The 13644-nt window shown below is 39.8% G+C and overlaps 1 pseudogene; it reads left to right on the top strand.

The window, feature by feature from the left end:
- The first annotated feature begins 749 nt into the window (after positions 1-749).
- On the top strand, positions 750-1715 carry LOC140925942 (uncharacterized; annotated as a pseudogene).
- Positions 1716-13644: the final 11929 nt, after the last annotated feature.

Here is a 13644-nt window from a genome sequence, read left to right as displayed (position 1 = left end):
GTCTGGAAAACTCCAGGAAAATCCCAAGCATTTCTGGGCATTCTATTCTATCAAATCTAAGACAAAACGAATTCCTGAAACTGTTATCTATGGAGACACCAGGTCTAGAGATTTGAATTCGAAAGTGGAGTTGTTCAATGTGTTTTTTCATTAAGTCTACTCTAAATCCACTACTGATGTTAAACTGTTGGCCACAGATGTTGTTAATCCGAACTTGTTATTTGAAGTTGCAATAACAGCTCCAGAGCTTGAAGGAATTCTAAGTAAGATCGATGTAAACAAGGCACCTGGTGTGGACAACTTACCAGCCTGTATTTTACGTACTTGTGCAAAAGAGCTTTCTATTCCACTTTCCCATTTGTTTAATTTATCCCTGAGGGAAAATGCCCTCTTTATGGAAACCAGCCAATATTACCCCAATTCATAAGGGAGATAGCAGGGAGCTCGTTACCAACTACAGATCCATCTCGTTATTGCCAATCCCGGCCAAGTGATTAGAACGTATTGTTCATTCTGCTAGCTATGATCATGTCTCACCATTTTTAACTGAGTGGCTACATGGTTTGAACCTCAATTGATTTTAAGCCATCATCAATGGGCTACCGCCCTTGATAAAGGCAGACAAGTTGATGTAGTCTTTTTAGACTTTTCCAAAGCCTTTGATAAAGTGAACCATGCAGTTTTGTTGCAAAAGTTGTGCAACTTTGGGATCACTGGCTCATTATTACAATGGTGTGAAAGTTATTTAAGCAATCGCCAACAGAGAGTAGTGCTGGATGATGGTATATCCTCTTCCTGGTCCGATGTCTCATCTGGAGTTCCTCAGGGTTCTTTATTAGGGCCTTTATTTTTTGTTATATTTATTAGTGACCTTCCCGTAGTAGTAGTTCCTGGCAGTACTATTGCTCTTTATGCTGATGACTGTAAATGTTCTAGAATCATTGACACGACTGGTGATCTTGAATTGTTTCAACAGGACCTGGATAGTCTGCATCAGTGGAGTGTCCGGAATTTCATGAACTTCAATGTCAAGAAATGCAAAATTATGAAACTTACTAAGAAGATTCATCCACTCACTTCTAGTTTTTTCCTGGAAAACTCTGAACTGGAAGAGGTTAAAGAGTTTAAAGACTTGGGGATTATTACAAATCGTCACTTATCATGGAACCCACATATAGATTACGTAGTATCCAAGGCTAACAGAATGCTCGGTCTGATTAAGAGAACTTGTAAAGGTCTGGATGACCCTAAGACCTTGCGTACTCTTTACTGCTCATTGGTCCGCTCAAATTTGAAATATTGTTCAGTGGTGTGGTCCCCATATACAAAGAGAAATACTGATAAGCTGGAAAGAGTACACAGAAGAGCGACTAAACTTATCTTAAAAAGTGATGATCCCTATGACATTCGTTTGAAGAAGTTAAACCTCATGTCAGTGGAGAAGAGAAGATCACTGGCTGACGTGACTTTCTTATGGCAACATTGATATTGACATCAGTAAAATTATAGATTTCCACTCAGAAGCTGACCGCTTCTCACTTAGGGCTAAGGACTCTTTAACTTTAAAGAAGAAATATGCCAGAACTAATGTCTTGAAGTATAGTTTTTTCCATAGAATTACTGACCAGTGGAATCAATTACCATTAGACATTCGTGTTTCTGATAATGTAAATATTTTTAAGTCTAGAGTTAGGAAATTTTTCAGTGATTTTTAAGTAGCTTTTATATTCCTGTATTTTCTGAAACTATTATTTTATTGTGTTTCTATATATTTTTAGGTGATCTGTTTTTATTTGGGGTCTAGGACTCCTTTACAGTTCATCCTTTGGTTTTTAATCCATAGATTGTAATAAATAAATAAGACTTCATGGCGGCCATATTTGTGTCCCAAAACAATGAGATGGCGGCCATGTTTGTGTCCCAAAACAATGAGATGGCGGCCATGTTTGTGTCCCAAACCAGTCCTGTAGGACTTGAACTCTTTTCTTACGTAAACGCTTTCTTTTGTTCCAATAAATTTGCATAGATGCTGGCCACATGAGTGAAAACATTCAATTGCCATCAAAGTTTTCAATACTCGTGAACGAATAGCGACGCAGTTACTGCTCAAACTTGGGGGGTATTACCCCTGAAAATCCCCATCGAGCAAAATTAAAATGAGAGATGTCTGGCCAGACTTATTTCAAGTCTATTTATTTGTTTCACCACAGAAGAAAAAAGAATGAAAAGACGAGAACACAGAAAAAACACAGACACAAAGTGCTGCGGAAGCTCAAAAGGAAACCATAAGGCTTATAGATATTGGGCTCCCTCGGAGTAAAAAAGTATATGTTTACAAAGCCAGGTTCGAGAATAAATGTATAAAAAAGCATAGTAACAAATAATGGTACACTTTGGAAAAACAATAACTATTTATATATGGCAAGGCGGATATCCCCATCTGGGTGGGTTATCTCACATACCTGGGGACCCCACCTACATGTAAATAGGCCCTAACGAAAATCAACAGTAATTTACACAGGAACATCCTCCTGGCGAGTTCATGAATGCTCCCCATTATCAGGCAAAGATAATTTTTCAACCTCAGACAATAAATAATATAAGTGCGTTTGTTTCAGCCATGATTATATTTTATGTCAAGTCTTATTTTTCTTCCCAAAATGATTGACCATTCTCAAACACAATTAATTGCTACCTATTTACTCTTACTTTTAAATATAATAATCACTATAAAATATAAAAAATAAGTGTTTTAAAAGACCGTCTTCCACCTTACCAGTGACCAAACGAGTGACGCTGTCAGCAACTGGTATAAAATTAAAACCATTCAGGACGAAATCTTTTTGAGTACAACAAAATTGTACATGTGTGATCCCCAATAGCAACACAGTGATTATTAGCTGAGATTCTTCGTAATATCAGTGAGCGGGGTCATGAGATTTTTAGAGTGTTATCACCCAGGACTAATTCTCACAATATGTTTAGAAAAGTTTCGCCACTATTTTGATATGAAACGTGTTGGGTAGAAAAAAGAATATTAATTTGAGGATTGGTACTACTGTGGCTCATAAAGGACAGCAATATATTTCACAGTTTACATTTGCAACTCGGATTTTCATTGCAGAAATCCGGGTTGTTCGATTTCAAAATTGGCAACTCGAACTTTTACCGCAAAAATCCGAGTTCTGGGCATTTCAGAATATACAAGTGGAATTTTTACTTCAAAAATGCGAGTAGTGTGAATCTCAAAATATGTAACATGAATGTTTACCCCAAAAAATCCGAGTTGTGTGCATTTCAAAAATTACAAAACCAAAAAACTCCTAAAATATCATCAATGAACCAATGAATATCTTTTATCTGTAACTGGAAAACGGAGACTGGACCAGATCGAAGAATTCACCTCAAGATTTTAAGGAAGTAGTCCGTAACGTTTATAGTTCATGGACGGATCTAGGAGGAGGGTGCAGCGCACCCCCCTTCCCCCGCCACCCCCTGAGATGACCTGCGGTTTTCTAATACAACTGGTATTCTGCAACAAAAAAAACTATGTGGTTTATTGGTGTTGAAGTAGAGCAAGAGACGAGTGCACCACCTCCAAAAAAAAATCCTGGATCCGCCCCTGTAGTTTATACTTTTTGTCTGAAATATAAATTGAAAGAGCTCTCATTGAACGAAGTCACGAAAAAAAAACTGACAAAAACTAAATAAAAGAAAAGAGTTCGATTAGAGCCAAGTGAATAACTCATGACTGCTGGATTTACAATCATGGTATTTTCACTAAATATCTTCCCAAATTTGATATCTACTGTGTGCGAGAGGTGTATCACTTATAACATTTACTTAGTTTGATTCTTGTCTTGTTTTCTTTGATTTTGGTATTATGTCTTAGATTAAAAAGAAAAATATTTTGTGTTTTAGTGTTTCATTTTGATTTCTCAGCTTTAATAACTTTGATTTCCAAAATCTATCGCACATGATTTCTCAAACGGCGTTTTTTATTTTCAAAATGAGATAGATGCGGACTTACCCATGTGACAGCGTCAGAAGTGGGTGGTCAGCAATTCTCAAGGCCAGGACACTCATACAAATATCATGGCCAAACGAGACAGAGAGGGCGTTTTCGGAGGAAGCTCCGTCAACAACCATCAGACCAGTCGCAGAGACTGTTAAGCTAAAACAAAAGTATTTATTTCAACGGAGGGACTACTGGACATCGCGCTCACTAATCTCAAGAAAAACATCATACCTGAGGGGTGTACTTAAGGAAAGTGTGGGTAATTAAAGTTTTGCCGCCGATGCCATCAAACCCAGGCCCTTGCTTTTCGAACTAACATTGTGGAATTGGATTTTGGGGGAAAAAATTGTTTGTACCATAAATGTCGACTGCTTATATCCAACCTTCAAATTCTTGTAAAGGATTCCTGTCCCAGACCCTGAAAACTATGTCTTTCTCAGGGGCACATTACCTTCAAGGCCAAATAAGGGAGTGTCCCCCCCCCCCCCCCCCCTCCTTTCCGGGAAAACACGGCAAACATCTACAGAAGAAAGAATTCTCCAGACAATAAGTATATGATCTACCGTTCGAAAGAAAAAAAAACAAATATTAGCTGGAAGATCAAAATGGAACACTAAAACCAAGGATATTTTTATTTTGATCAAAGACAAAATATCAAAGTAAAACAAAACAAGACAAGAACCAAACTAAGTGAACTTTATAAGTGATACTCCTCGTTGCCCTCGAACACGGTAGACATCAAATCGGCAAGGTATTTTAGAAAATATTATATTTTTGTTTTTTTCTTGACTTCAGAAGCGGCTCTTTCAGCTATATTTCAGACAAAAAGGCTGGTAAGTATTCGTATAAAAGCAACGGACTACTTTCTTCAAATCCTCAGAAGTCGTTAAGTTGCGTGAATTCGATCGTTAGTCTGACCTAACCTACGTTTTTAATTTTCCAGCTTGATACAGATGAAAGAAATTTTTACTGATTCATCGATGAATTTTTAGGGGGCTTTTTGGTTTTGTACAAAGAGGGTCTTAATGGGGTTAACCGATAGGCGTAAAACGGCCGAAAATTTAGTCGATAGGTATTAAAATTGAAAAATTTTAACCGTTAGCCGTAAATAGGGTAAAAAAAAGTTAAGCGTAAAAGAAATTGTTCCCTAGATTTGCTACTTTTAAGGAAGGTACTAAACTCACTTATGGTTGCGTTTTTTATTTCGCGGCTAGTTTGGTTCTGTACGCACGTTAGGTAAAGCGCCTTTTAGGTGAAGACCAAGACCCATTTCCATTTCGGCCGCTCTCTCGGGGAACTTTTTTTTTTTCTATAGCGAAAGTGTGGCTTCTTGTTGGGGATTAATATTTGCAATTTTCAGGAGGTCGTGCCCTCGAAACACTTGTGAAACAACACGAAGAGATCTCACTGTTTGTAAAACAAGTTGCCGATAAACAACATTTCCCTGTTTTTCTCTGACGCTACAGTAGACATTGCCATCCCTAGTCCCTGTACGGCGTCTTCCCACGCAATTTCGGTCAAGGCATTTCGGTGGCGAACTCGATCGGACCACGTGACCCGAAACGCATTAGCCGCGCGAAATAATAAGGCCTACGGACAAGGCAAAACGGCTGACAGTGGTTCCGTACAGTCCTTCGCTACCATTAAAAACACTGGACACGGGAATTTTGTTATTGGTCGATTTCACACTAGAGCTAGAAACGGATTATCCGTCTGAGACTAGCCTGTGTACAGTATCCCCCTTTCCGACCGACACCCCCTCTCCGATTTTTTTTCTGAGGGGAAGGGGCGGTTGTACACAGGCTATCTGCAACGGATAATCCCGTCTTCAAACTGTCCGTCGAAGTTGAAGGATAAAGTCAGGCGGATTGTTCATGCAAAATTAAAAGAATTCCATTTTCAAATTAAGACGTATTACCTATCTGACGCGAATCATCAAACGGATAACCCGTCTCACACGAATAATCCGTCTTTAGTGTGAAAACGGCCATTTCTGTTCTAATGAATGTCGCGCCCCGGCCTTGAGTTAGGCGTTCGCGTGTGTGCTTTGCTTTTTCACAAAGATTATTTTTAAATTGACTATTGACATTTGTATGTGTAAAATAATATTAGAAGTGGAATACTTTATAAAAAGTATGATCTATCAAATGTTTTTCAAATTTTTCACTTTTTTGTTAACCGTAACTGAAAAAATTAGCCGATAGCCGTAAAAGAGCCAAAATTTTAGCCGATAACCGTAAATGCCACCACCCCATTGAGACCCTCGTGTAGCGAGCGAGTTGCTCGAACATATCCTCACAATAGTTTTGGTCAATCTATACAATCAATCTAACTCCCTTAGAATGGTAAAAAAAGGATTGCAAAAAAAAAGCCGATATTTTTACGCCGAATAAAAATATACTGGAATTCAGGTAAACTGTTTCCGCGTCCATCTGATCCTGGCAAGGAGATAAGAGAGAGAGACGTTTTTGGCCTAGTGAACTGACTGCATTTGGAATAGCCGTTATGGCTTTGCCGGCGATGCGAAGGCACTCCAGCAGAGAAAAAAACAACCGATCTGATTCGAAGCGTTTTGTTGAGACTACAGGGTCTGTTACAGAGAAGTGTAAACGTTAACCTAGGCCTTTCGTAATACATAGATAATTTTTGTAGCCCTTAATTTCTCGAGCCTTTAACTTTTGTAATGAACAGGTTAAGGCTTTATTGGTCGGCAGCGACCTTGCGGGAGCTACTGGAACTACAGAGCCAATGATAGATTCGTTAGAGACGAGTGATAGAAAGAAGATTGGACCGTAAAGAATGCTTAATATATATGCTTCTGACTATAGTTTTAAAAGTCCGTCCCTTCCGTCAATATTTCACTCTGATCGTCGGTTCAAACCCACATGCTGCGAACCAGAACTAATATTTCAGGTACGCAAGCCAGAGCGAGCACGGTGCCGGTACACGAATACAAGCAATAAAGTAAAATAAGTCCCTGTGCCGGGCACACGTATTTTTCTTGTTTAGTCCTGGACAATCCACTACTTTGCTTGCTCGTAACTCCCTGCTACGCTCACGTTTGAAAGTGGGTTTAGATAGGCAAAATGGAGGAAATATGCATGTGTACAGTTCACACGGTTACCCAAGGTGTGAAATGTACCAATACCCAGCCACTGGTCATGCTCGGGGGCCAAGTGTGAACAGCCCCTGGGAGAGACAGTCCGAGCCACTTGACAGAGGTCACCGACGTGTACAAATTAACCAGACTGCGTGCAAACAAAACTGTTAAAATGGTTTGAAGTATCCTAAAAATTTAAAAACGGAAATTGGCGAGGCAAAGCTGCTGGAGAATCCCAACTGGGAGTAACAAAGCCTAAAAGACATCGCGCAATTTTAAAGGAATGATAATTACACAAACAAACAGTACTTGTCTGCTCTTGTTGTCGCTGCTGTTCTTTCGTCACTTCTCCCACCAATAGTGATAATAATTATCATAAAACAAAGTAAAAATGGACAAGCCCGTTTTCACCCGAAACATGGATTCAGAATTTAGCCGGTATAAAACAAAATGTTAAACAAAAGTCAAAAAGGAGGCCGCTTATTTGCATAAAGGAAATACTGTAACTGAGGTTTTTAATGGCGGTTTCAAGGATGGAGTTGACACTAAATTTTTCTTGGTTAAAAAAACCTTGGGATGATTCGTTAGGGGCCGCTTAAAACAGGTTCATTGTGACTGAAAGTCAAACTGATGGGGATATGGGAAAAGATACGCTACGGCAGGCGACAATGGATAGATTTCAGAGTTTTGTTTGTCATTGGTGATATCGATTTTACTTAAAACCGTACATCTTGACAAACTTCAATTCATAGTCAATCACTGATGACAATTTTACAGCGATCGGACAAGGATCAGGGGCACCCAATGGATCTGTTCCTCAAAATATCTGTTCTTCAGGCACATTTTTGCTGGCTGGGAGATGTGGAAGAAATAATAGTCCTTGGAAGGAAAGTGTTGCTGAGAAAAAGATAATTCAGGGTGTGGGAGGGGATTTGAAGTCTAGAATAGCTGCTACGGGTTACTTGTATTGGTTACTTACCACTTAAGATCTGAATTGTGCCCTATGAAACTTCCCAGTAAGTCGGGTTGGAGGTTGTAAGTTTGCTGGCTGGGAACTCTTCCATCAGTCTTGCTGGGAGTGAGGAACAGATAATTTTTTTCCAGCAATCTCCCAAAATGCTTAAAATAGTCTCAGAAACTTTATTCACGCTTTGTTGTTGTTTTTAGGTCTTTTTCTCAAAATTTCCCGTTGGGTGCCCCCGAAGGATAAAATCACTTTTAAGGCGCTTGAAAAATATCGGTATATATGGTCTCCGAAAAACTGAATTGTTCTTGATTTCTAGACCGCACGGCGCGTACATGGAGATCGGTCTCAGTTTGCCTTACTGTGAAACTCGCAAAACCGTGGACACCAGAAATCTTTCTGGAATCTTATTAAATTGTGTTGCGAGAAATTAGCCAATAAAACTAGAGATGACTAAACCGCAAACAGCAACGGTAATTTTTCTGTGAATTTGAGGCCAGAATTCATTTCGGTTTTGCTTTGTTATTTAAATTTGTCAATCCCGCTGAGGATTAAAGAACAATAGCCTTAATTTGCACAAGAAGACAACAAACTCAAGGATTCTGTTAGTTGTAGTAAAATAACGTCATCGTGCAATTGTCCTAACAATCAACATTCCTGAAATTTTTCAGGTGTTCACGGTTTATCTGAATTTGACAGTTAGTACCTCAAGTCCAAAGGCGAATGCCCGGCAAATGCGCTTCGGGTCATGTGGTCCACGCAGAGACCAAGAGAGCAAGATCAATCATGACAAATGCTCTATCCAAGGGCCATCAAATCCCCAACCCATGCCCTGCTATAACGGAAATGACTGAAATGGAAAGAGGTAGACGGACTCGTGCATTTTGAATTTGCTTGACTTTTGCTGAGTTTCGAGTTGTTTATCACCAGAACTGCTACCCCTTCCCCAGTGTAATATTATTGCCTTGATAAATGCAGTTAAAGTTAGCTCCATCCATAAATTAATTAAAATGTTGCGCTTGGACATTGATTTCATCTGTTGGTAGTCTACGCATTGCTTAATTTTTAGAGACGATTTTAAGAACACCTTAAGAACATTTTCAGGCTGATTTTCGACAAACACCCGTTATATAAGAACAAAATCGGCCTGAACCCCCAAACTCAGGGACGTGTTCTTTTATGCGGGTTTTTACTGTATAACGTAAATCATTATTATTATTATCATTTAGAGGAATTTCATTGGCAAGGCGGGGCCCAGTTGTCGAGAAGTGGTCATTAAAAGCATTAGAAAGCTCACTAGAGTTGATCCTCGGAGACCCAGGAGCGGTTAGTCGGGCCGAGAGAACAGGCGGAAAAGCCCCTGGGTACCGACTCTCACCGGACCATTTCCAAACGGTCAAGCGAATGCTGGCTCCTGATTGGGCACAAAAAATTCTTTGTATTATTGTGCCCAATCAGCGAACAGCATCTCTGAGTTCTTTTCATGAGGGTCTCAATGGGGTGGTGGCATTTACGGTTATCGGCTAAAATTTTGGCTCTTTTACGGCTATCCGCTAATTTTTTTCAGTTACGGGTTAACAAAAAAGTGAAAAATTAACTTCTTTTGTTTCAAAAAGTTAAATATTAATTAACCTGTATTTTTTGTGTCTTTAAAGCAAAATAAAGGTCTTAGGATCATCTCGGGATATGAAATAAGCTATTCTTTTGAAAAATTTTAACATTTGATAGATCATACTTTTTATAAAGTATTCCACTTCTAATATTATTTTACACATACAAATGTCAATAGTCAATTTAAAAATAATCTTTGTGAAAAAGCAAAGCACACACGCGAACGCCTAACTCAAGGCCGGGGCGCGACATTCATTAGAACAGAAATGGCCGTTTTCACACTAAAGACGGATTATTCGTGTGAGACGGGTTATCCGTTTGATGATTCGCGTCAGATAGGTAATACGTCTTAATTTGAAAATGGAATTCTTTTAATTTTGCATGAACAATCCGCCTGACTTTATCCTTCAACTTCGACGGACAGTTTGAAGACGGGATTATCCGTTGCAGATAGCCTGTGTACAACCGCCCCTTCCCCTCAGAAAAAAAATCGGAGAGGGGGTGTCGGTCGGAAAGGGGGAGACTGTACACAGGCTAGTCTCAGACGGATAATCCGTTTCTAGCTCTAGTGTGAAATCGACCAATAACAAAATTCCCGTGTCCAGTGTTTTTAATGGTAGCGAAGGACTGTACGGAACCACTGTCAGCCGTTTTGCCTTGTCCGTAGGCCTTATTATTTCGCGCGGCTAATGCGTTTCGGGTCACGTGGTCCGATTGAGTTCGCCACCGAAATGCCTTGACCGAAATTGCGTGGGAAGACGCCGTACAGGGACTAGGGATGGCAATGTCTACCGTAGCGTCAGAGAAAAACAGGGAAATGTTGTTTATCGGCAACTTGTTTTACAAACAGTGAGATCTCTTCGTGTTGTTTCACAAGTGTTTCGAGGGCACGACCTCCTGAAAATTGCAAATATTAATCCCAACAAGAAGCCACACTTTCGCTATAGAAAAAAAAAAGTTCCCCGAGAGAGCGGCCGAAATGGAAATGGGTCTTGGTCTTCACCTAAAAGGCGCCTTACCTAACGTGCGTACAGAGCCAAACTAGCCGCGAAATAAAAAACGCAACCATAAGTGAGTTTAGTACCTTCCTTAAAAGTAGCAAATCTAGGGAACAATTTCTTTTACGCTTAACTTTTCTTTACCCTATTTACGGCTAACGGTTAAAATTTTTCAATTTTAACGCCTATCGACTAAATTTTTGGCCGTTTTACGCCTATCGGTTAACCTCATTAAGACCCTCCTACACAATGAGGTACCAGGAATCTGTTTTACATCTAGGCCTTTATTCTTGTTAATCTTCTTACGACTTCTACTTACTCTACTTTTCTCTACTTCTACTCACTAATTCAAGTATAGTAGCGGTTTTAATAGCCAAAGCTGGACATGTTTGGGTTAGCTGACCGGAAGAGTTTCTATTGTATATCTTATCGCTAACATTGTGACAGGTTTGCTATTGTTAGGGAATAGATTAGCCTATTGCTACGCACAGCCGCAACTAATAAGTACCAAAGAACGAAGGTCAGCTCTAACACCCCAAACACGACCACCTGTAAAAAACTAACATCTGACAATGCCAAGCGATTAACATTCCTAATGTGGCAATGAGTAAATTCGCGAGCTAAGCATAAATTCAAGTACAAGTAAAAACAAAAGATCAAAACAGGAAAACAGTACGTGGACAAAAACAAGACTTAATGAAACAAAAACTAAACTCAAAAGATAAGGTATATAGATCTGTCTTAAAAATAACTTTCAAAATACTTCACAACACTTTATAGAGCTAAGTAATAAAAAGGCTAGGAACATTTTCACAAATCTGTCATGAGACAGTCTGAATAAAACGCTGGGGTATAATAGGGTTCGTACTCTTTCGAGCTCTTCAAATTAGCTTCAAATTCCAAGATTTTCCATGACTAGTTTCTATGACGTTTTTAAGTTTTCCGTGGCCTTGGGTTTAGCTTTGACTTTACAAATTTTTAAAGCTTTTATGTTTTAGGGTATTTTTGACCTTAAACAGTTCAACAGACACCAACTCTGGTGTCCACCTATTAAAGTGTGCGCCGTTCGCGCTGTTCAATCACTTGTCTCCATCTTATCTTGTCAAGTGTTTTGTCATCTGCAGTAACTAATCCACCAAACGAAAGTACTTTACGGATTTGTTTTACTTCTCTCTTCTCTTCTCTGTGGTAATTCTTGTTTTCTCAGCAGCTTCGCTGTCGGGTTCAATCGGAGATTCCCTCCACAGATATCGCCCTGGTTTTGTATGATAAACAGAATTGTTCGAAATTTAAAAGATAATTTGTAAGAGTTACGTTTTTGGCCCGGCCACTGCCCTGAATGACATTCACCTCTTGGCAGGGGAGCCGGTAAGGATTTCCCAGAGGTACGCACAAAAAACTGTCTTCTAAAACAAGAAAAGGGTACAATGTCTCCTGCTAAGATTTATGTTAAGTCCTTTAGCAATTCCTCATGAAAAGTTCCCTTTCAGATTTTCACGGTAAATGAAAAACTTGACTAAAGGGCAATGAATTAAACGCACAACATTGGGTCTTGATGGAATCCAGCGGCGGATCACCGCAGGATCCAGACCTTCAGATAAGGGAAAGGGGGGGGAGTCATCCAGACCCTGCGATAGGGGAGGGGGGGCGGTCTCCAAATTTTTTTCCCCGCCCTTTGGGCCTCAGTTTGGTCTAAAAAGAAGGGGCAGTCGGGCCCCTCCCCTGGACCCGCCACTGGAATCACATAAATCCGTCTGCATCCTTTAAAATAACGAGCAAAGTCTTAGGGCTAGCTTACAATTGAAATTATCCCCATGATGATCACGCTTTTTAAAAATATTTTCACACACGGCAAATTCCTAACAATGTTGCGGTATTGCACACGGTCGCCCTTGGAATAATATATAATATACTTAGGAATCCATTCGCAACTTTAAGAAAGTAAATTTGAGGATAACCTGACCGGTTATGACGCTAAATTTTGAACTGTCATAATATGGTACGTTTCAGATGCCTTTCAGGGCATCAAGCTGAAAAATAAGGAAACTATTTCTTGGTTTCTATATAGCGTGAAAGTGAGTTTGTGCAGCACCTATTAAACGATATTCTGGCATCTTAAGGTGCTACGACAAGTAGCCCTGTCGTTTGTTTTGTAAGAAAATTGTCCTCCAGGGTAAAATCGCACTTAAAATAGTCTGACTACCGTATTTATTCGATTAAACGCCGAAGCGTTTATTAAATTTTTGGCGTTTATTCAAGGGCGCCGTTTATTTCGAAATCAGCGACAACAGTTATTGCATCGTTTGTAAATATTATGTAATTTAAAGGTTCCAATGTCTCCCCTATTTTGCTGAGACAGAGTCGTAAATGCCTGGATGGTGTAAATTTCCAAGTTGTACCGAGGTTTTTCTTTTTTATAGCTGCGGCGTTTATTCGAGGGCGGAGTCTATTGTCTTGTTAATTTTTCTTCCTCTGCGGCGTTTAATCGAATAAATACGGTAACTATTTGTGTTCAGAATGTAGAGGGAGAGGAGAGCACTGGAAAATAGGAGCACGGAGCACGGGCTGAAGGGGCACGGGAGGCGGAAGAGGAAAGAGCGGGAGTAAGAAGCTCTAAAAGAGTAGGAAGCGAAAAAAGAAGGGAGAAATTGGGTTAATATTTCGCAGGCGAAGAGCGGGTAGGGGTACGGGAAATGGGAGGGGTACGTTGGGCAGAAGAGGAAAGAAAAGGCGGAAGGTGGTAAATCTGAAAGGATAGAAAGTGGGAGAAGTAGTAAAAAGAATCCATAGGAGGAAATTCATCTCCATTTTAAAAAATATCTGTGGACGGGGCTTAAGGGAAAGTTTGGTCGTCTAGAAAGTTTTGTTGTTAGCTACTCTGATTGGTCTGGTCGATGTCCGAGGACATGTAGTAGCCATTCTTTCCTCCTCGAGATCCTAGGAGATAATTTGT

The sequence above is a fragment of the Porites lutea genome, chromosome 2, assembly GCF_958299795.1.
Source record: "Porites lutea chromosome 2, jaPorLute2.1, whole genome shotgun sequence".
Classification (NCBI taxonomy): Eukaryota; Metazoa; Cnidaria; class Anthozoa; order Scleractinia; family Poritidae; genus Porites; species Porites lutea.
Note: the sequence above shows the minus strand (reverse complement) of the source record. Positions and strands in the feature narration are given on the sequence as shown.